Here is a 22,931-nt window from a genome sequence, read left to right as displayed (position 1 = left end):
AGCATTCCAACACAAAACCAAGAAAACCCTAATGTACTAAAAAAGAGGAGGAAAAGAGATGTTATCCCACATGCAAGTACCACTAAAGGTGTTGCTCTACTAATCAGAGAGAGAGAAAGAGAAAGAGAGAACAAGATTGTGCCATGTTCAATATCAAAAATGTGATGCAAAAAGCTCATATGCCTCATGAGAGAGTCAAACACCTGTAAAACCAACTAGCATTGCGCTAAGAGTCAACACATAACTGCAAAGCTCATTAGGCTTTACAAGTCTTCACATTTTTACTAAAATGACCTGTAACTTTATTACAATGTCTCAAGTCACTAATTATCTAACATTAACACCTAATAAACCTAATGATGCGACCATTAAACCAAGCAAATTCTATCTCTGTCAATTCATGGTCATATTGGAAAGAAACTCTTGTGCCAAAAAAATATTAACTTATCTTGACCAAGTGGCTGGTAAAAAAATTCTACAATCCACCTCTGAATAGTGCAAGCAATCAGCAACTGAATATGATGATAGTGGAAAACAACTTCCTAGAAAGTCTCCATTATAACATCCACAACCACGCATCCTAATTCTTACTCCATGCACTACATGGCTCTCTCAACTATAAACCAAAAATCAGCTTTTCACAAGGCAACAAAGTCAGAGATAAAGCTGACTGCATGACATGTATTTGGCATGGTTGATGTTAAAGCATGTCAAATCACCAACCACTTGTCTAAACATTGATTATTATCCAGATAAAAGTCGACTTTGGTTGAAATTGTAGCCTACCCATCTGTTAACACATTTTTTCATTACTTTGGTGTGTTTTGATAATCAGTGTATTAAATATGTGCACTGTTTAAATTTGTCAACCATGGAAAACTTCGCTTTCCGTGGGTGTGGCCAGCCCACAAGAACTAGAAATGTCTGATTCTGCCATCTTGCAACTAAAAAGGCATCTAGAGCACGATGAATTATCTCCCAAAAAATGGTGTAAGTGTCATACAGCTGAGAAGTACAGAACAGCAGCTATTAATAAGATAGCATATTCATGGAAGGGCATATTTCCCTTTACAAACTGCAACCAGCGAAGATGGAGTAATTGACTTGTAGTTAAGTGGAGTAAATTAACAAATCGAGCACCATATGGGACCTCTTTTTCCCATCATTTTGCCGTAAATTCTCTGTTTAAGGAAGTAAAATGCTATGTCATAGAGCTGAGAAGTAGAGAACAGCAGCTATTAAAAAGGGAGCATAGGCATGGAGGGACATATTTCCCTTTACAAACTGAAGCCTGTGAAGATGGAGTAATCGACTTGTAGTTAAGTGCAGTAAATTAATGTAGGGGAGCAACATATGGCACCTCTTATTCCCATCATTTTTGCTGTAAATCATCTCTTTAAGAAAATAAAACTCTATGTCTTCTGAATTTACTTAACTGCAAGCTGACTCTCTTTTAAGAAGAATCGATCCTTCTTTATACAGGAATAGCCCTTTACCCTCCCAACAGATATTGACACTATTGTACTTAACAGTTCCATTTGTGAAAATTTCTAACAAGAAATTCTACTGCAGTAACTAATTTATTTCACCTACTTATCTCTCACAATAAGTTATTTAGGAAACCCTTCAGTAAACATTAAAATAAATTTTGCTGCAGTTATTACATAATTACATAGAGAAAATAACAGTGGTATACAAGCACAAGAATCAATCACATCAACACAGTTGTTTTTGGTCAATTGTCCCCAGAAAAACCCAATGTGGGAAAACGGTGCAGCAAATGAGGGTTTATTTATTAATCTTCAGCAACAATCGCTTTACAAAGAATGATTCTACAGAAAAACTGAGACACTTCTAAGAGAAACACCTGAGACAAAGTTTCTCCTCCTCCTGGAGAAGTTTTGACACCCTGGAGACCCTTCACCCACTTCTATGTCACTTCTGCTTCACTCTGTGTCACTATGTGTCAACCTGCGTGAGGACTGTGTCTCCAATGGTGCTGTCTCCCTGCTTTTCTCTCTGCGTTGTCTCTCGAATGCCTTGCGTCACCTCCTCTTCAGCCTTTGATTGTTGTTGATGCCCTCCTTTTCCTTCACCCTGCAACTCTCCCTCTGAAATCGAACTCCTCCTTGAGAATCGATTTCCCTCGGGTTACTGAGTATTTGCCCAGTGTATCTCCAAATGACTCTTAAGTCTTCTCTTATATTTTTCCTATTGATGAATCAACGGTTGAGATTAAGTCTCTAATCAATAGCTAAGATTAAAACAGACTTGATCCACGTCTCTTAGAAGCTTCTCACCCATATCTTTATTAATACCCATTAATATTTTTATTTTCCTAAGTTTAGACTTAAGAACCCATTAAAAATAATAATTATTTTAATAACTCCTCATCCGGGTGTAATTTCTCCAAACGATTTCTGGGGTCTTGGAGATCTCATGTGTTCTAGCCCCTCCACAAAATTTTGGAGCTAGAGCACATCCGATGCTACCCAAAATCAACACTCCCTCTTAGCAAGGAATGTGCTCTAGCAATACTTCCCAACAGAAGCATCACACTGATCCACGACATCGGTCCTCTGTGCTGTTGATGCTTGGCCAACTGCCCCTCATCCACTGTGCTGCTACAGCCTGTATTGCTGCCCATGACACTATAATTGTCACTGCTACATCTGTATTGCAGCTCCCTCTGAATATGTTGCATCATGTTGCCCATAGCACTGCCACTGCTAATTGTTGCACTGCAACTCCTTATACTATCCGCTTCTGCTACTGAAACGGATTCTTCACCATCCCCATCTTCTCCCTAAAGTAAACAAACTTTGTTCTTCCTAGGGCCTTGGTGAGAATGTATGCCACCTGTTCTCCTGTTGTAATGTACCTCAACTGTACTACCCCTCGTTGGACACAGTCTCTGATAAAGTGACACTTGATATCAATGTGCTTCAACTAATCATGAAAGACTGGATTCTCAAAGAGCTTGATGCAACTCTGATTATCACACAAAATACGGGTTGCTTCTGTCTTTCTCCTTAATAGATTCACAAGCAATTTCCTAAGCCATTGTTGAATTTTCTAAGTCTATCCGTTAGAAAATTAATCTGTATTCTGTTGGTTTATTTCTTCTACTGGTAAATTCCGAACAAGTTATTTAAAACATTTAAATACCGAAATAAACACAATAAAGTCACAACATCTACAGATCATCAGCTGAAAGAAAACAAACACACAAGTGACACCATTATTTTTGGACAAATGTCCCCGGAAAAACCCAATGCGAGAAAAATGGTGTAGCTATTCTGATGGTTTATTATTATGCAGTGTTTCCTTGAGTACAACTGGGTGCCTAACCGGGTCACCCGACAGAGAAAAAATACACGCAGCAATACCTCTCTATTTGGAAACAAGTATTCAGAAAACCTGTCCCACGAAACCCTCTCCAGCGTCTCTAAAGCTCTGCGTTGGCCCTTATGGCCTCTACATCAGCCTCAAACCTCTCTGCGTCAGCCCTCTAAGGCACTGTGCAACCTCTGGGACCCTCTGCGTCACTCCTGCAGCCTCTGCGTGGATGACGCAATCCCTCTGGCCTCTGCGTTGTCTCTGTTGGGCTCTGTGTGGCCTGAACTGGCTACTGCCTCTCACTCTCTACTTCTGCGTTGGTCTCTTGGCACTGTCTCTGCCTCTCTACCTAGTACTCACTACCCCTCACTGCTAATCGCTGATTCGACTTTGCTTAGCAACCCCGCTCTAGCAAATCGAATGACTGATCACTCTGGTGTGTTCTCCAACTGACCCTCAAGCCTCCTCTTATACTTTTCCTGACTGATCAATCTAGTGTGTTCTCCAACTGACCCTCAAGCCTCCTCTTATACTTTTCCTATTGGTCCTTCAACAGCCGAGATTAAATCTCTAATCAACGGCTAAGATTAGATTTGGCTTAATCCATGACTTTTGGAACCTTCTAACCCAGTTTTATATTAATACCCATTAATATTTTATTTTTCCTAAGTTTAGACTTAGGAACTCCATTAAAAATATTAATTATTATAATATCTCCCAAACTGGGTACAATTTGTCCAAACTATTTTTGGGTCTTAGAGATCTCATGTGCTTTAACCTCTCCACCAATTTTCATGGCTAGAGCACATCCGATGTTACCTCAAATCAACACTCCCTATTAGCGAGGACTGTGGTCTAGTAATACTCCTCACTGAGCATTACTCTAATTATCCAGCACCGGTACCTATGCTGATGCTAGGCCTCCCCGCCCAACATCCTTTGCTCTGTCGCATCCTGTACTGTTGTCCATGGCCCTCCCATTGCCACTGTTGCATCCATATGGCAGCTCCCTCTTCATCCGTGTTATTGTTGGTCCATCCTCCAAATACTGCATCTGCACTGCATCCCCCTCTCATCATGTTGCATCGTGCTACTGCACTGCAACTCAGTTACTGAGAAGTAAGTAACTGATCCACCCAACTTTTGACATCCCTGTCAGGCTAGAAACACTCCCGATGTTGAAGCTCCCTCTGTCGCTAACAAGTGCTCCCTCTACTGACCTTTGTGTTGCTGTAACAACTCCTTGCATCTCACATCGTTGCAAACCTCTTTGTGCTATCCTACACCGTTGCAACACTCTCGTGCCTCTCACACTATTGCAGCCTGCTAGCCTCGTGCTGTTGGGGGACTCCTGCACTATAGCACTCTCTGCCCCTTCATCCACATCTATCTCTACCTACATCAGGCAGTCCTGCTACTCCTCTTTGGGGCTCCCGTAGCCAGGTATAATCCAAGATGTTGGGTATCTCAAGGATCCTGCCCCTCATCGCCTATAGTCCTCCTAACTACAGCTCAATGTCTCCCCACTTCTTCTCTAGTGGCACATGATCACTCATGGCACAATCGTCATCCTCCTCGACTTCTTTCTCTGCCTTCGTTGGCGCTGCATTAGAGTCAGAAGCCTCTCCCTTACTCTTCTTCCTCGGACACTGGTTCGCATAGTAACCCAATTCCCCACAATGGAAGCACTTGACCTTGGAGATTTCCTTCTTCCTCTTCTCCTGCATTCCCGCAGATTTCAGAGTTGCATCCTCTTCCTCTTCCTTCTTGATCCGGACTCCTTTGCTGCTACTTCCCGTCTTGGTCAGCCGTCTGATCTCTTCTTGATGAAAAGCTGCCCACAATTCTTCCCAATCTAGAAGATTCGCCCTGCGCAGTATGCTCTGGACAAATGTCTCCCACTCCTCGGAGACTGCGTTTAGTGCAGTTCTTATCATCAACTCCTAATCCGGCATGGCCCCTACGGAAGTCAGTTGGTCCCAGATCTCCTTCAACCAACCGAGGAAGAGATCTATTCCCTCTCCCTTCTGCATCTAGTATAACCGTAGTTGATTCTCAAGTAGCATCTTCCTCTGCACGGAAGTATGCTAGTACAAGTCTGTCTAGAATGGACAGGATCCTGGCCTTCCAGACCACAAAGTTGGACGCTCCGTCCAGCCTATCTGATCCCTCATCCCATTCACGACCATCTCTCTACTCTTCTCTGTCGACTCCTCTGAGTCTCTCTGCTTCCTGCCTAGAAGTTCTTAGTTCGACTCCTGCTGACTCTCTCTACTTCCCATCTGGAAGTTCTCGGTTCGACTCCTCCGAGTCTCACTACTTCCCGTCTGGAAGTTCTCAGTTCGACTCCTCCAAGTCTCTCTACTTCTCGTCTAGAATTTCTCTTTTGGACTCCCTCTGAGTCTCGATTTTCCTCCTGGAAATCCTTCTGCCAACCGTCAAGTTGCCCCTCTCCAATCGTCTGTGCAACTGCAACACTGATCCGAATTCCTTGGCTAGAAATCCGCCCCGGCAGCAACTCCCTCTACCTTGGCTTTGCCCTGTTAAGTATTGTTCTAAACACAGTACCCCACCAGCTTTGCTCCCGCAAATTGCCCACGGCTTCCTTCGCCCCAGTGACTGAAGAATTGAGCCTCTTGGCTCTGTGCAATCCCAGCACCAGCAAAACGGCTCCCTCAGCCAACTGCGTCAACGCTCCTGGGCTCTGCGTGAGCTTGTTTCTGCCCTCCTCAGCCTCTGCACTGGCCTCTCTCAGGCCCGGACTGACGACGCAATCCCTCTGCGTCAACCCTTCCTCTGTCGCTTTCTACAAGGATCAACTCTGTCACTCAAGACAGTTGAATCTGCTGCAAATGCTCTGCTCAGTTGATGCCTTCAGCTTTCCTATGATCTGCAACCATGCACTCTGATACCATGTTGAATTTTCTAAGTCTATCCGTTAGAAAATTAATCTGTATTCTGCTAGTTTATTTCTTCTACTTGTAAATTCTGAACAAGTTATTTAAACATTTAAATACCGAAATAAACACAATACAGTCACAACATCTACAGATCATCAGCTGAAAGAAAACAAACGCACAAGTGACACCGTTATTTTTGGACAAATGTCCGCAGAAAAACCCAATGCGGGAAAATCAGTGCAGCGATTCTGAGGGTTTATTATTATGCAGTATTTCCTTGAGTACAACTAGGTGCCTAACCGGATTACCCAACAGAGAAAAAAAACACGGCAGCAATACCTCTTTATCAAACAAGTATTCAGAAAACCTGTCCCACGAAACCCTCTCCAGCCTCTCTAAATCTCTGCGCTGGCACTTCTGGCCTTTGCATCATCCTCTTGTTACCCTGCGTTAACCTCAAACCTATTTGCATTAGCCCTCTGAGGCACTGTGCAACCTATGGGACCCTTTGCATCACTCCTGCAACCTCTACATGGATGACGCAGTCCCCCCGGCCTCTGCACTATCTCTACCGAGCTCTGCGTGGCCTGAACTGGTTGTTGCCTCTCGCTTTCTACTTCTGTGTTGGTCTCTCAGCACTGTCTCTGCCTCTCTGTCCAGTATTCACTGCCCCTCGCTGCTGATCACTGATTCGACTTTGCTTAGCAACCCCGCTCTAGCAAATCGAATGACTGATCACTCTGGTGTGTTCTCCAACTGACCCTCAAGCCTCCTCTTATACTTTTCCTATTGGTTCTTCAACGGCAAAGATTAAATCTCTAATCAACAACTAAGATTAGATTTGGCTTAATCCATGACTTTTGGAACCTTCTAACCCAGTTTTATATTAATACCCATTATTATTTTATTTTTCCTAAGTTTAGACTTAGGCACTCCATTAAAAATATTAATTATTTTAATATCTCCCAAACTGGGTACAATCTGTCCAAACCATTTCTGGGTCTTGGAGATCTCATGTGCTTTAGCATCTCCACCAATTTTCATGGCTAGAGCACATTCGATGCTACCCCAAATCAACAGCCATATGGCTTTGCACGAAGTTGTGCTAGTTGCCATATATTCAGCTTCAGTTAAGCTCAAAGCCACGGATTTCTATTTCCTACTACACCAGGATGTCATTCCTGATCCAATGTTGAAACAGTACCTAGTGGTATTTTTCCGATCTACTAAACTTCCAGCCCAATCTGCGTCAATGAACCCACTCAACCTGATGTCATTACCTTGGGTGTACATTAGTCCATGCTCGACTGTTCCTCGTATATATCTGAGAACATGCTTGGATATTGCCTAGTGAACCCTCTTTGGTTCTACCATGAACTCACTAAGGGTGTTGACAGTGTAACAAATGTCTGGCCTAGTATTGACCAGATACATCAGGGACCCTATGAGTTGCCTGTACAAGGTGGGATCGACTTCTTTATCTTCGGATGCATCAATCTTCTTCCAGTTGGTGATCATTGGAGTAGCCATAGGTCTACAGTCTTGCATTCTGAACCTTTTCAAAATCTCTGTAGCGTATCTCCCTTGCCCAAGGAAAATTTCACCCTTCTGCTGCCAAACTTCCAACCCTAGGAAATAATGCATCTGTCCCAAATCCTTCATGTCGAATTTTGTGGCTAGGTTCTCCTTGCAATCTTTGATGAGCCTGGATGATCCTGTCAGAAAGAGATCATCCACATATAAAACTAGGATTAGAGGCTCATTCTCTACAACCAAATAGTAGAGGTTAGGATCTGCGTCACTCTTGACGAATCCCATTTTCTGCAAGTAGCCATCAATTCGACCATACCATGCTCTAGGTGCATGTTTAAGCCCATACAGAGCTTTCTTCAAACTGCATACATGAGATTTCTTCTCATGTGTCTCAAAAACCCTCTGGTTGTTCCATGTATACTTTTTCTTCTGTCACCCCATTCAAGAACGTCGTCTTGACATCCATCTGGTGAATCTCCTGCCCCATCTAAGCTGCAATGGATATCACGGATCTAATAGAAGTATACCTGGCTACTGGGGCGAAGGTTTCTTCGTAGTTTCTCCCTTCCTTCTGAGCAAACCCCTAGACCACAAACCTGGCTTTGTATTTTTCTACATTGCCATCTGCAGCGTATTTGACTTTGTAGAGCCATCTCGACCCTACAACTGACCTGTCCTGAGGCCTAGTACCACTTCCCAAACATCATTGACCATTATGGAACTGTATTCCTCCACCATAGCATCTACACATACTTGATGCTGAACGACCTCTTGAAAACTGGAGGGTTCTCCAACCTGAGCCACCAAGGCTTGGTATTTGTCTGGCTGTCTACGCTCCCTTTTCTCATTCCTGGGAGCCCCGACAAAATCCTCTACATCTGAGTTTTGTCTTTAGGAGAAATACTAGCACTAGCTTCTACTGGTCGAAGTGCTTGGACCAACGAATCATCCTTTGACTGCTCTTCGGAAGGCATTTCTCGGGATTTTCTGAAAGCTCTGACCTCCGTGAACTTTACATCCCATCGAATTACGATCTTCCTAATCCCCGGAAGATAAGACTCTATATGCCTTAGCATTCCCACTATATCCTACAAGATATCCTTTCTCCACAGTCTGATCCAGTTTCTTCCCCTTTTCTTCGGGTACATGGCAGTGTGCCAAACTCCCAAATATCCTGAAATGACTCACCTCAGGCTTCTTACCGGTGAAGACACTCTTCGGAGTAATCTTACCTAATGCCTTGTGAGGAGTCTTGTTCTGGATATACACTGTCGTGTTGCACACTTCTGCCCATAGAAACTTGGGCATATCCTGATCATACAACATTGCCCTGGCTGCATCAACAATAGTCTGATTCTTCCTTTCTGCTACTCCATTCTACTCCGAATTATAGGGGGTCGTCCACTCTATTCTGACGCCTTGCGCAAAAATCAATGAAGTCCTTGTTAATGTATTCTCCACCATTGTCTAAGCGCAATATCTTCATCTTCTTTCCTGTCAGATTCTCAACGAGAGCCTTGAACTCTTTGAATCGACCAAAAACCTCATCCTTGGTTTTTAGAAAGTAAATCCAAGACTTTCTAGAACGGTCATCAATGAAGGTGACGAAATATTCGGCACCACTAAGAGCTTTTGTGGACATGGGTTCACAGATATCTGAGTGTATCAATCCCAGAACACTCTTAGCCCTATTGTTGCTTCTGGAAAATGTTACCTTGGCATCTTTGCTTAGTGTGCATCCTCTGCATACATCATCTCGTTCGGTACTTAATTCTAGAACTCCTGACACTGTTTTCCCAAGAATTCTTAGAGCTCCATGGTGTAACTGTCCCATCCTCCTGTGCCATAGTTCATTCAAACCTTTTTCCCCACCGTTGCCTATCAGTGCCATTGGAGATTCTAGCTATAATCTATACAGCTTGTTACTTCTAATTCCAATCTGGGCCTTCTTTTTCCAACTCGAGTGTTTGACATATCCTTAATGACGAAAACGTCATAGCCCTTGCTTTGAAGCTGAGATACAGACAGTAAGTTCATCCCCAATCCTAGCACATGCAACACATTGGTTGCTCGAAGTCGATCCCCTACTTCTGTTTGAAAGACTACAGTGCCTCTTCCTACGGGGGTACACTTTGCCTTATTTCCCATGGTGCTCTGGAAATTCATCCTTTCTTCCTAATAATTCGAAAAACATTCTCGTATTCTTGTCATATGCCAAGAAGCTCCACTATCTATATACCAAACCTTAGAGGAGGCAGAACTGGATAGGCAAGCGACTTCTTCTTCCAATCTGGAAGCTAACATAGAATAATTGTGATTCATGTTCTTTGTGCTCTCTTCTTTCACTGGAGATCTACGTGAGTCCCTCTGAGTTGTTGATGCCCCAGCATCATGCTCCTGACCCATAGCAGTTTCTTCAATCCTGTTGCCCGATTTCTGCTCTGATACCATGTGAAAATTTCTAACACGAAATTCTACTGCAGTAACTGATTTATTTCACCTACTTATCTCTCACAATAAGTTATTTACGAAACCCTTCACCAAACATTAAAATAAATTCTACTGCAGTTATCACATAATTACATAAAGAAAATAACAATGATATACAAGCACAAGAATCAATCACATCAACACAGTTGTTTTTGGATAGTTGTCCATGAAAAAACCCAATGTGGAAAAATCGGTGCAACAGATGAGGGTTTATTTATTAATCTCAACAACAATCACTTTACAAGGAATGATTCTACAGAAAAACTGAGACATTTCGAGAGAAACACCTGAGATAGTTTCTCCTCCTCCTAGAGAAGTTTTGACACCCTGGAGACCCTTCACCCACTTCTGCGTCACTTCTGTTTCACTCTGGGTCACTCTGCATCAGCCTGCGTGAGGACTGCATCTCCAATGGTGTTGTCTCCCTGCTCTTCCCTCTGCGTTGTCTCTCGAATGCCTTGCGTCACCTCCTCCTCAGTCTTTGACTGTTGCTCATCCCCTCCTTTTCCTTCACCCTACAACTCTCCCTCTGAAATCGAACTCCTCCTCCTTGAGAATCGATTTCCCTCAGGTTACTGAATATTTGCCTGGTGTATCTCCAAATGACTCTCAAGTCTTATCTTATACTTTTCCTGTTGATGAATCAACAGCGGAGATTAAGTCTTTAATCAACGTCTAAGATTAAAACATACTTGATCCTCGTCTCTTAGAAGCTTCTCACCCATATCTTTATTAATACACATTAATATCTTTATTTTCCTAAGTTTAGACTTAGGAACCCATTAAAATATTAATTATTTCAGTAACTCCTCGTCTAGGTGGAATTTCTCCAAACGATTTCTGGGTCTTGGAGATCTCATATGTTCTACCCTCTCTACAAAATTTCAGAGCTAGAGCACATCCGATGCTACCCAAAATCAACACCATTCACCAATTTGTGGTCATCTGTTCTACTTTAATAAAATCATCTTAACTTGTCTGTTCTTAAATGCTATATTTTTACGTAGTGATCATAGATTGGATTTCTATCCCAATATGGGATTGTTTGATGCATCTGTATTACTCAAGGCTGAACCACTGCATAGCATTTTATGGGTATTAACATGGATGGTTTGGACTCTGGAGAGCAGACATACCAAAAGACTGAGATTCATCATAGAGCAAGTACCTAAAGAATAAAGTGTGCAAATGATATCCAGATGAAAACCATTTCATATCATAGTTGAATGTTTCCCATTTATTAATATGTTTGACCTAGGCATTCTGTTTGCAACAGCTTTATTTGAAGATGGTTTGATTACGCATTGCTGTAAGCAGTGTTTAGAATTTTATTGTGCTTCTGCCCGACTTAAGGAAGTGAATTGTTAACTTTCAAGATTGCTTACGATAGATTTTTCGGCGAAAATCACATGAGAAAACATTTGTCGACGCGTTTCGAACCAAGCTCTGAAAGTGTTTACACCATGTTTGAGGTCCTTCATGAAATTTGGGGTATATGATGTATGTTCAGCCCCTGGATGGACCAAGATGGATTGGCACATGAGAATCCCTAATGGATCTGCAAAGTTGAGATAGCTGTCGATGAGAGTAGCTCAGGCAGAAACTTCTACATGGGTCTAAGTGTCTAGGCATGTAGAAGTCACCTCATTGACCCATAACCTTAGCAATTACTTTAATAATTAAAGCAATTGACTTCTATAAGATAAAGTGAGTTAATCTAATGAAATGCAAAGGTTATTTGCATTAGTAAATTAAATGAATCTCAACTGTCAATCATTTTGAGATAGGAGTGTGGAGTCGATTAGTAACTCCAACTGATAAAAGGAAGGCTACGCTAAGGAAGAAGGCACGTCTTCAGCACAAGACAGTGAGAGTAAGATCTCAGTGATTGGGTGGAGAAGGACTCCCATTCAAGTGTGCAGGGTTTAAGGAAGAGTGCAATGGGCAGAAAGGGAGACAATTCCAGGTCAGCCAGCAAGATCGAAGGACAGATCTGCCGAGGGGTTTGATCAGCTGGGATAACTTCAGGTTTCTTGTTTTATTTTGTAGTTTCCTTAGTGGACCATCATCCCACGAAGGGAACCCTTTTAAGTTCTAAAGTTATTTTTATGAACTGATTTGGAGGGCAGAAATCTTATGGGTGTATCTATACGAAATTGCTGATTAATTTGTTTCAGCTGTTATAATTTTTTACATGTTAAAATTGCAGTTGTGTCTTATATGTAGTAGATCTGCATGATAATTGAATATTACTGCAAAGAATCTACTAGGTAGTAATTAGCCAGGTTGATGTGGTTAGGCCATGTTGATTTTTTTTAGGTCAGAGCTAGATTTAAATTTTCTTTCTACTTTCATAGATCATTTAGCATTATACCGTTCATTAGAAATCATTAAGCAGTTATACAGAAGAAAATAGCAACCATTAAACTATGAAAGAGCAGTACAGAAATAACCAAGAAACTAGGAGACAAGAGACAGAAATTATGCTTGAGGTCAAGGCAAAACCTACAAGGGGAAAACCCATAAAATTCTTCCTTATGAGAGAGAGAGAGAGAGTTCAATTTATCAGTACATCAGCTAAATAGATCATCAAGAATAAAATCTTACCAAAACAAGAGATTCCAATGAGTGTCACGATTACTCCTTCCTGAAATTTCGACCCTCCCTGAAATTTCGGCCCCTCTTCTTCTGCTCCCAACTTTACTAGATCAGAGATCTTCAAGACAAGATCGATGTGTGCAAAAGAGGAGGAGAGGTCTCCTTGATATAGCCTTTTGAAGAGGTTGAATGGGTGCCTTTAGGGGCCCAGATGACTTGAATTAACATGAGGCCAACTTGTAGATTTTGGAGGGAAAATTCAAATATTAAATTTCAAATTTCTTCCTTTTATTTTTGTTGAGAGAAATACAGACCATGGCTACAATTTTAAACACTCCCTCTTAGCCAGGGAAATATTTTCATTTTCTTTCATATGTCTCATCATAGGGAAAGCAGACAGCATCACAATTCAATTTCAACACTCCCTCTCAGCCAGGGAGGTATTCTTCAGGCTGCACCATAGATCACATCTCAGCAGAACAATAGTGTCTCGATTCATAATAGAAGAATGATCCACAACCGACACTACGGGAGATCGATTTACCACAACCAAGTCCATGGCAATCTTATATGACCTTAGTAAAGATCACACACACCCTATGGTCTCCAGGTCAAGCTCCATGACCTAAAGGATTATATCACAGATCTCATCTCAAATGTACATGTCTCGATTCTCAACATAATGAAAGTTTATAGTTGTTGTTGATTTGGGGTAGCATCGGATGTGCTCTAGCCATTGAAAATTGGTGGAGAGGCTAAAGCACATGAGATCTACAAGGCCCAGAAATGATTTGGACAGATTGTACCCGGTTTGGGAGATATTAAAATAATTAATATTTTTAATGGAGTTCCTAAGTCTAAACTTAGGAACAATAAAATATTAATGGGTATTAATATAAAACTGGGTTAGAAGGTTCCAAAAGTCATGGATCAAGCCAAATCTAATCTTAGCCATTGATTAGAAATTTAATCTCGGTCGTTGAAGGACCAACAGGAAAAGTATACGAGGCTTGAGGGTCAGTTGGAGAACACACCAGAGTGATCAATCATTCGATTTGCTAGAGCGGGGTTGCTAAGCAAAGTCAAATCAGTGATCAGCAGCGACAGGCAGTGAGTGCTGGACAGAGAGGCAAAGATAGTGCCAAGAGACCAGTGCAAAGGCAGAGAGTGAAAAGCAGCAGCCAGAGCAGGACACGCAGAGCCCAACAGAGACAGTGCAAAGGCCAGAGGGTCTGCGTCATCCACGCAGAGGGCAGCAGGAGTGACGCAGAGGGTCCCAGAGACTGCGCAGTGCCTGACGTAGAGGGTTTTGAGGCTGACGCAGAGCAGCATGAGGCTGACACAGTGCTTCAGAGTTGCTGGAGAGGGTTTCGTGGGACAGGTATTCTAAATACCTATTTCCGAATAGAGAGGTATTACTGCCAGTTGTTTTTCTCTGTCAGGTGAGCCAATTTGTCACCCAGTTGTACTCAAGGAAATATTGCATAATAATAAACCCTCAGAACCACTGCACCAGTTTTCCTGCATTGGGTTTTTTGGGGACGAGTTGTCCAAAAATAATGGTGTCACTTGTGTGTTTTCTTTCAGTTGTTGATCTGTAGATGGTTGAGACTATATTGTGTTTATTTCGTTATTTATATGTTTTAAATAACTTGTTCGTAATTAACAAGTAGAAGAAATAAACCAGAAGAATACAGCATAAATTTCGAACGGATAGACTTAGAAATTTCAACAGTTGCATCATCATCTCTTCTCATCTCATCTTGAAAGAATGATTCACAATGACAATAGAGGAGATTGATTTACCACAGCCAAGTCCATGGCAGTCATATATGACCTTGGTAAAGATCACATGCACCCTATGTCCACTAACTGATCCTCACCCAACTTGATCCTCAGCGATCAAGTGGTAGAACACCTGCATCCAATACTTAGGGAGATCAATTTACCTTAACCAAGTCCATGGCAATGGCGTCTGACTTTGGTAAAGATCACATGCACCTAAGTCTCCTCACCCACTAGCCAGATGGGTGGCAATCCTGGCAAGCTTAACCATCTCAATATGGCCCTTGGTCAATAAAGACACGAAGGTGACTTGCGGGTAGGATGCATACTAGGGTATGTACTCAACCAAGTCCATGGCTTCAAGGAGTACCCTCACACCCAAGAGCCTTGCTGCTCATTCCCCCCTCACCAAGTCCATGGCTAGTCAAAAGACTAGGGGAAGAGCATATGCTCAATGTTCTCGATCAGCAGTGTTCCCTCTCAGGGAGGGATACATTCTCCTGCACTCCAAGCTGCTCTCTAAAGAATAAGAACTTTGCTTTCGGCAAAGGCTTGGTGAGAATGTCTGCAACTTGCTCATTTGTCGAGATGTGTTGGAGCCTCACTGCTCCTCCTTGTACCATATCTCTGATATAGTGATACCTGATCTCGATGTGTTTCGACCTATCATGAAACACTAGATTCTTTGAAAGTTTGATCCTGCTTTGATTGTCATAGTATATCACAGTCGTATTTGGCACATAAACAACTCTGCAAGGATCTTTCACAGCCACATTGTCTCACAGCTAACCATACTAGTTGCAATATACTCTGCCTCGGTTGTAGAGATCTCTACGCCCTGCTCATCATGGCAAACTTCAAGCTAAAGCGGCACCCTGATCAGCCCAATCACAATCATCAACAACCAGCTCAACAACAGAAAAGTAGACATGGCGAGCTCCAAATCATTCTAGTAGATAACAACATTCAGCGATACATTTAGCTTTTTAGCTGCGGCTACGCACAGAAGCAAACAATCTAACAGATAACAAGTGGTTTCTCACAGAAGCAAATATCAACATCCTGCTTATCAGTGAAAAAGTGTGCCATCGTCGAACTCATCAGAAAATAAGAGGCTTCTCACAGAAGCAAACATCAGCAACCCTGGTCGAATCCAACAGACAATAAGTGGCCTCATGTAGAAGCATACATTAGCAAGAAGCTTCACAAGTCAGCTACATTTCCAGCTTTAATCGTACAAGAGGCAGCGGGATCATCCATGTCATTCAAACCAATATAGCACTCAGAATGCATAGTCTATTATGCCAAGATCAAGTTCATGCCACACTTTCAATCTCACGAACAATCAGCTCCCTCTTACACTAGGCATAGAGGTCCTCAGCTTTTGTCAGAAACATGTCATGAGCACATAGCATGCTCATCTCCAACAAATTTGGATCAACATCGCTCTTCAAACTTATAGCCATCTTCATCTTGGAAGTCGCAACAAACTTCATTTCTTCATGAATCTAAAAAAATGGTTGATCTTATCTGCTCCCTCTGAGTCCAAAAAAACTCATCCAATCACGAATCTTCTTGTCTTTGTTCTTCCATCCTTCTTCATCTGCTGCCACAACCGAGTAAGATATACAAAGACAAGAGACTCATAATGAAACAATAAAATAAGCAAGAAAGTACTTATCTCTTGAGAGTGTGTCAGTTCCCTCTTGACCTTAGTCTTCATGGGTTCAATCAATCTCGTTCAACTCATCAAGGAGCCCAAGTCCACATTATTAAGGAGTCAATGTCCTCCTTAAGAATTCCACAACATCAATGAGTCAATGTCATCATCTAAAAATCCACATCATCATTAAAAAAAGTACACATCATCAATGAATCATAAGTCCACATCATCATTAAAAAAAATACACATCATCATTAAAAAAAATACACATCATCAATGAATCATAAGTCCACGTCATCATTCATATCATCAACGAGTCTACATTATCATCACGAAATTAACATCATCATGGAGTCCATAACATCGCAAAGGAATCCACATCATAAAGGACGTCAGAGATTCCATATCGTGAGTGACAATATATAAGAAAATAAAAGAAATTCAAGATACTTATCTTTTGAGAACATAATAGCTCCCTCTTAATCCTCAACCTTCTTGTATTCAACCTGCAAATCATACTCATCATCAAAATGTTAGATCTTCTAGAAGTTAGGGTTTCTTCTTTCAAGCAGAAGCAATCAATCCCTTTTATCTTGATAATTCTTCAAGATTGTTCTAGAGTGTACAAACCCCATACATTCATTTTGTATCCAACAATCCTAGGGCTTTGTCTTAGGTCTTCCTCATATATGTCCTCAATGTCCACATCAATCCTAGGGTTTTGTCCTCAAACCCTAGGGTCAAACCCTTGCTAAGGTTTTCAAAATAATCTAAGACTTTCAGTCTTATAATGTCACAGACGACAATAGATGGCATCATCAATGACCTTTAATCTTCATTCAAAGGGAATATGGCACATTCCATGGCAACAGATGATAAAGAAGGCTTCTCATTTTAAGATATACTAGACTTGCAACTTTGATCATTTCTTAATGTCTTTCAATTATATCCTCAGACATTAGTAGGGCATCAATTCTTATAACCCTAGCAGTCATCCATTATACATCAGGGCCCATCAAGGCTATATGACAGCAATATAAAACATCTTGCTTATTACAAGAACAAATCAATACCCTCAACTTCCAAGTCCTAGGCCTTCTTTACTACCATAGGATCAAGATTCTCGGTAATGAACTTCCTCATAAATCACAAGGAGCCAAGACTTTCCCACAAGAGCAAAATGGTCCAATATCTCTTGCCACAAAAACTCTGAAATTTGGACGCATCGCCAACTAGTTTATGCAAGAAACCTTGCTTACTACATGAGATGCAAATGTACTATGATACAACAACAAAGACCTTAAAAATGCCCAACGTCGAGCTTACATCCATACAACATATTTCCTAGAGTGCTACTTCAATTCAGAACTTAAAAGCATATACACAATCTATTATTCAAAGTGACAGGCTTCCTTTATCTTTGTAACATAACTAAGTGACCATAACTCACTGCAACTCGAATGACTGATGAAACTAGGCCACAAAACACTTTAAATTTGCCCCCATAAGTTTGGATTCCCAAAATCGGCTTTCTATCAGTGCTTAACTTTATATATATATATAAGCCACATTGACTCTACCGTCCACAGAAATAACACAAATGTTTTCAAAGATGCAGAGATAGACTTAGGAAAGATGAGGCTCAAAAAAAGGTATCATATTCAAATATTTGTATACCGATCATCGTATTGAATGTCGCATAGAAAGGAGGACTTCAACAAGATTTTGACAAGATCTCCTTACCTCAGATCTTGTGATGACATTTCATACCTCAAATGAGGATCCTTTCGGACTGAGGCTCACTTACCCTTGAACTTCAAACTTCAACTTAGACCAGACAATTGTTGATTGGCCATAGCACAAGATAATAACAAGGCTGAGATAATTCTCAAACATTGGCCTTACCACAGGCCTCAAGTTTAGATCCAGAAATGCAACAAACTTCCTTGTCCAAGATTAAATCCATTACATTCCTTCAACCGACAAGAATATCTACCAAAAGTAATTATTTGGAATCTCCTTCCATAGAACTTCAATCAAGGAGAGAAGTATTTGTAGTGCAATAGAAGGCTGACTTTGAACCACAATAGAAGGCTACATGACTTGAATTTCGAACCCCCATAGAGATGTAACCCAGAACTTTGGTTCTTAGCCTCGGATCTCATTCCTCGTAATATCAGCCTTATTTCTCAAAGACTTGGAGGTCTATTACAAGACTTCGGACAAAATTCAGATCACAGAAATTTGGATTTCTTTTGAAAGTGATAAGAGGATCGGATTTGTGGTCAAGCAAAACTCAGATTTGTAACCTACAATCAGTCTCTTTAAAGAGGTGGTTATTTGTAACTTTCTCATTGTAACTCACTAAGCATTTGGAGAAAGCATTTTGTCCTCTCAAAGGATTTCATTGTAAGCCTCTCTCCAATTCCATTCCCCATCCCTCATTTTATAAGAGGGATTCTAATAAAAGTAAATTTATATTTGGAAGCTCGAGGATTTCTTCCCCTTCGCATATCCTTTTCCCCATTTGGGGAAGGTGTCTTTGTGGTACTTGAGTGTCTCATTGTTTGCTTTGATTTACTTGAGTAAGCTAGTTTGATAACCACTATCTTTAACTTACTTTTCTTTATTGCATTCAAACACTCTAGCTTAATCACTTCATTTTACATGCTACATGGTGAATGATCCTGGGTGGCTTAGCTCACTAGTTGTATTGTTTTTTCATATTGTTATTATTTCATTTCTTCCATGCTTGGTGGATTAACCTGCTTTCACATTGTTTTACAATCATTGGTTCGATTTGTCTAAATTCTTGAAATTGCTTTACTTTTCAAGTATCACTTACTTTGCGAGCATTCTCTTCTTTTCAATCATTGCACTAGCAAATCAACCTCCAACATAAGTTGGTTGAAGTAGACAATAGGGACCCTTCATCCCCTATTGACTCCTAACTCTGAGCTCAAGGCCTAGGCAAGGGTGAGGTCTGGGGAAACATAGTTCTTTAAAATTGGTTTTAGAACTTAGGTAACTTGAAATTAACCAAGATAATCTCATCACATTACAAAGCAGGTACACTACAAAGCAGCATCATCACTTCAATTTGTGGTTTATGTGCTCACATTCAGAATTGATCCCTTATCTAGGATAGATCTTATTTACATTCAAGCATTAAATTTATCCCTTAAGCATTTTTTCCAAGTTGATAAGCATATACTTCATGCTCAAGCACTTGTTTCATTTGTTCAACTTGCTAAAGTTATAACTTGTCAGGACTGCTTTTGGAAGCATTTATCTTATGGCACTTTGTTTTCTTTCCAATCTTTTACAAAGTTGTATAGTTACTTGGAATATCCTTAGCAAGTACCGTATTTGGGCATTGGTCTTATTTAGCTATATTTGTGGATGCATATGCTCATTGAGCATGTACTTGTAATTGAATGCTACATATAATTGAAGTTTCTTGAATCATCTTCTATTAACTCCTAGAAAATTAACTTGCTAGCTTTGCGCTAGTTGAACCTTAGACATCATTTAAAGTCCATCACCCTTGTCTTTGCTAGGAGTAAGCCTAGACAAAGGAGTTGAGAATTGAGCGATAGCCTCAACTTGAATCTTGCTCTCAAGGCGACACCAAGTGGAGTTAAAGACTTTCTCCATGATAATCTCAGGTGTGGATTAAGGCAACAACACAATCTACTGCTATTAGTGGTGAGATGTCTAGATGGTGGAAGTCGAAAACAGAACTTGGCAAGAAAGTAAATCAAATGATTTGTTATGGCAACTCGTGGAATGAATGCAAATATTGGCTCATTTGCATCTCATATAATGGAAATCATAAGGTATGCAAATACATATTCTGTTAGACTTGCAAAAATCTATGAGGAAACTAATAACACGACTAGAAAAATAAAGTCCATCATCCATCAGAATGAGATCGATTGGATTTTTTAAAGAACTTCAAAAGATGACAGAGAAGAGTTGGAATAATCTAAACACCCCCTATTCATATGGTTGCTTGTGCATTTAAATCCAAGAGGTACCTGGACTCTAGAAAGACTAGAGAAAGTTGCACCAATAGGCAATCCAGAGGTGAAATAAGGGTTTATCAATGTTGTATCAAAGATTTATGGTCTTGGTGAAGCAAGAAAAACTCCACTGCAATTTATAGATATTCCAAAACTAAGTAGCCCAACTTGCACAAATGTTGCAAGGGAGGTTAGGAGAATTGTGGCAGAGATTAATCACATTAGGTTGAAGAGGATGCATGGGAACAAAATTCGAGGAACACAATAAGTTAATAACTTGTTCTGCCTGTGTTATTTCAATTTTCCAATTTCTCAATTGTTGAAAAGAATTAGTCATGTTGTCGCAAATCTAAAAGACCGTGGAGAGGGGTACCCTACAAGGCTATTACTATACCAAGTGACAATAATTGGGTAGTGGCAAACTATCACCACAGCCAAAACCCCTTGCTCTTTATGGACTTTCACCAATGGGAGGAATCCCAGTATGTGGATGGTCACCTAATATATATTCTAGGTTTGAAGGTATGAGGGTGACCAAGATGTCTTCAATGGAAAGCACAATTTCGGCTCAAGGCTCCAAGAGGAGGCAATAAGCTTTCCTTAGAGAGAGACTTAATAAATACAATACAAGACCTAAGGCTTGCTTAATGAGTTGATAGTTGGGATGGCCAAAGGTCAAGGTGAAGAGAAAGGGTTTCCAACAATGTATTCCAACAAAGCCAAGGTACATGAAACCCTCAAGAAGCCCCCAAGTTGAAGCTAAATCCAAACTAGGGTTGACCCTAGGCCAGATGACAAGTGCTAAGGAATTTATGGACAAGATTGAAGTGGATGCCCACCAAAAGGAGAGATTTTGTGGCAAATACTATTCTCTCATTGTTTAGGCTCTTCAATGCTGAAAATACTTCCTCCCTAGATATTTGCACCAAGCCCTAGCTTGGACACTAGGCCTTAAAGGGGTCGAATTAGGCCAAGAGAAAAAGAGATAAAATTTATGGCTGAAAAGTGAATTTAATCACAAAGAAGGTAGGCCAATGCCTTACTCCTTGGGAGGATGGAGTCTATGAGTTGATTAGATAGCTAAAAGTTGCTAAGGAGGAAGGATAATTGATGCCCTAGCATCAAAAACCCTAGCGATTACCTATGTAATGGATCAAGAAGTTTTATGGGAGAATTAATCAAAGTTAACCACTAGGATTATCATTCACATGTTATTCATGAGTAATGTATGTAACATTGATATCCAGATTCTATCAAATAAATTTTCAATAAACTAGGGCACAATAGAAAACCCTCGATTCAAGATATTCCATACATTAGACATAAAGAAAAGATTTATCCAACAAAATGCTCACTTACAAGATAGCATGCATGAAATTCCATCGATTGATCCAAGACAATAGCTCCAAATAGAAGTGAGTAGCCCCAAATATCAAAATGCTTTCATAGATCCTATTTACTCCACAAGACAAAGATGTTGAAATTCTCAAGAGGTCGAAATAATCAAATACCAGTGATGATCAATAACAAAGTGTCCTCTCCTCTCTTTATATGAGGAGGAATAGATACAATTAAGCCTAAAATCCCTTAATCAACAAGTAAAATCACAATGATGAGGTAGGTTACAAGCCAACCCACTAGCAAAGACATAAAACATAAAGATTTGCCCACACATGTGAGTCGTAGGGTTGAGATCATCCATGTGTATGTTGTTTTTCCATCATCCTGGTATCTAGGATAGAATCTTAAATCATTGATGCTACTAAACCAAGAATCACAACGAAGCTAATTTGCACAAAAGAATATAAACAGCAATAAATTTCCTAGTGCACAAAATATACACAATTTTGTACAATAACCCAATCTTCGTTATATTAATCCAACTAATATAATACAATAGTCTAGGGCTCCTGTACCAGAGATAATGGCCCTCAAATATCCACAAGTACAAGAATACAAAATACAAGATAATCTGACGGTCTAGCTGATGTAGTCGACGATCACAGCTTCTTTGTCATATCCTGTACACCTGCAGGTCCTTCACTCCCAATCTGCAGCACTGCCTCTATCAATGCTCCAAGTCCATCTGGCCACTGAATCTCGACTATCCAATCTGCTCTCTCGTTGATCGTTTGTCCATCAACGCATCAACACATCAAGACTCCTATTGAGTTGTTCACAACTCCATTTGTGAACAACTCACAACTGCCCACTGCTACTCCTCAACTACTCAGGGTCTTCTTCCCACTATAGTCTTCCTGTGTTGCTCCAATGAAGACTAACATATGGTAGGAGGGTTGCCACCTATCCCCATTAAATGTCGCTTCTCGTCAACACGGACTCCAACAATCTACTCCTCTAGATGGCTACGCCTTGAGCTACAATCTGCCTCCTCTAATAGCCTCCTTAGTTCATCAAGGAGCTACTTAGGCTACCAAAACTTCACCCAACTCACAATTGTCCGAAGTCCTTGTCACCTGCTCTAGGGCTACTTTTGGACATCTACTTGTTGCCCTCCACCAACCACGAGATGCCCACTACCTTTGTCCAAACTAGGACGCCATCCTTTAGCAACAATTCAACATGAAAACATCAACA

The 22,931-nt window shown here is 40.8% G+C and overlaps 1 protein-coding gene across 2 annotated transcripts in view; it reads right to left on the bottom strand.

The window, feature by feature from the left end:
- LOC149245297 (Alkaline-phosphatase-like family protein) overlaps positions 1 to 22,931 on the bottom strand; it is a 377,731-nt gene that overhangs the window by 292,524 nt on the left and 62,276 nt on the right. The gene's annotated exons all lie outside the window — the stretch shown is intronic.

Source organism: Pinus tabuliformis, chromosome 7 (assembly GCF_031772625.1).
Source record: "Pinus tabuliformis cultivar Carrire ecotype Pingquan chromosome 7, CPIR1, whole genome shotgun sequence".
NCBI classification, from domain to species: Eukaryota; Viridiplantae; Streptophyta; class Pinopsida; order Pinales; family Pinaceae; genus Pinus; species Pinus tabuliformis.
This window is presented reverse-complemented; position numbering and strand designations above follow the sequence as displayed.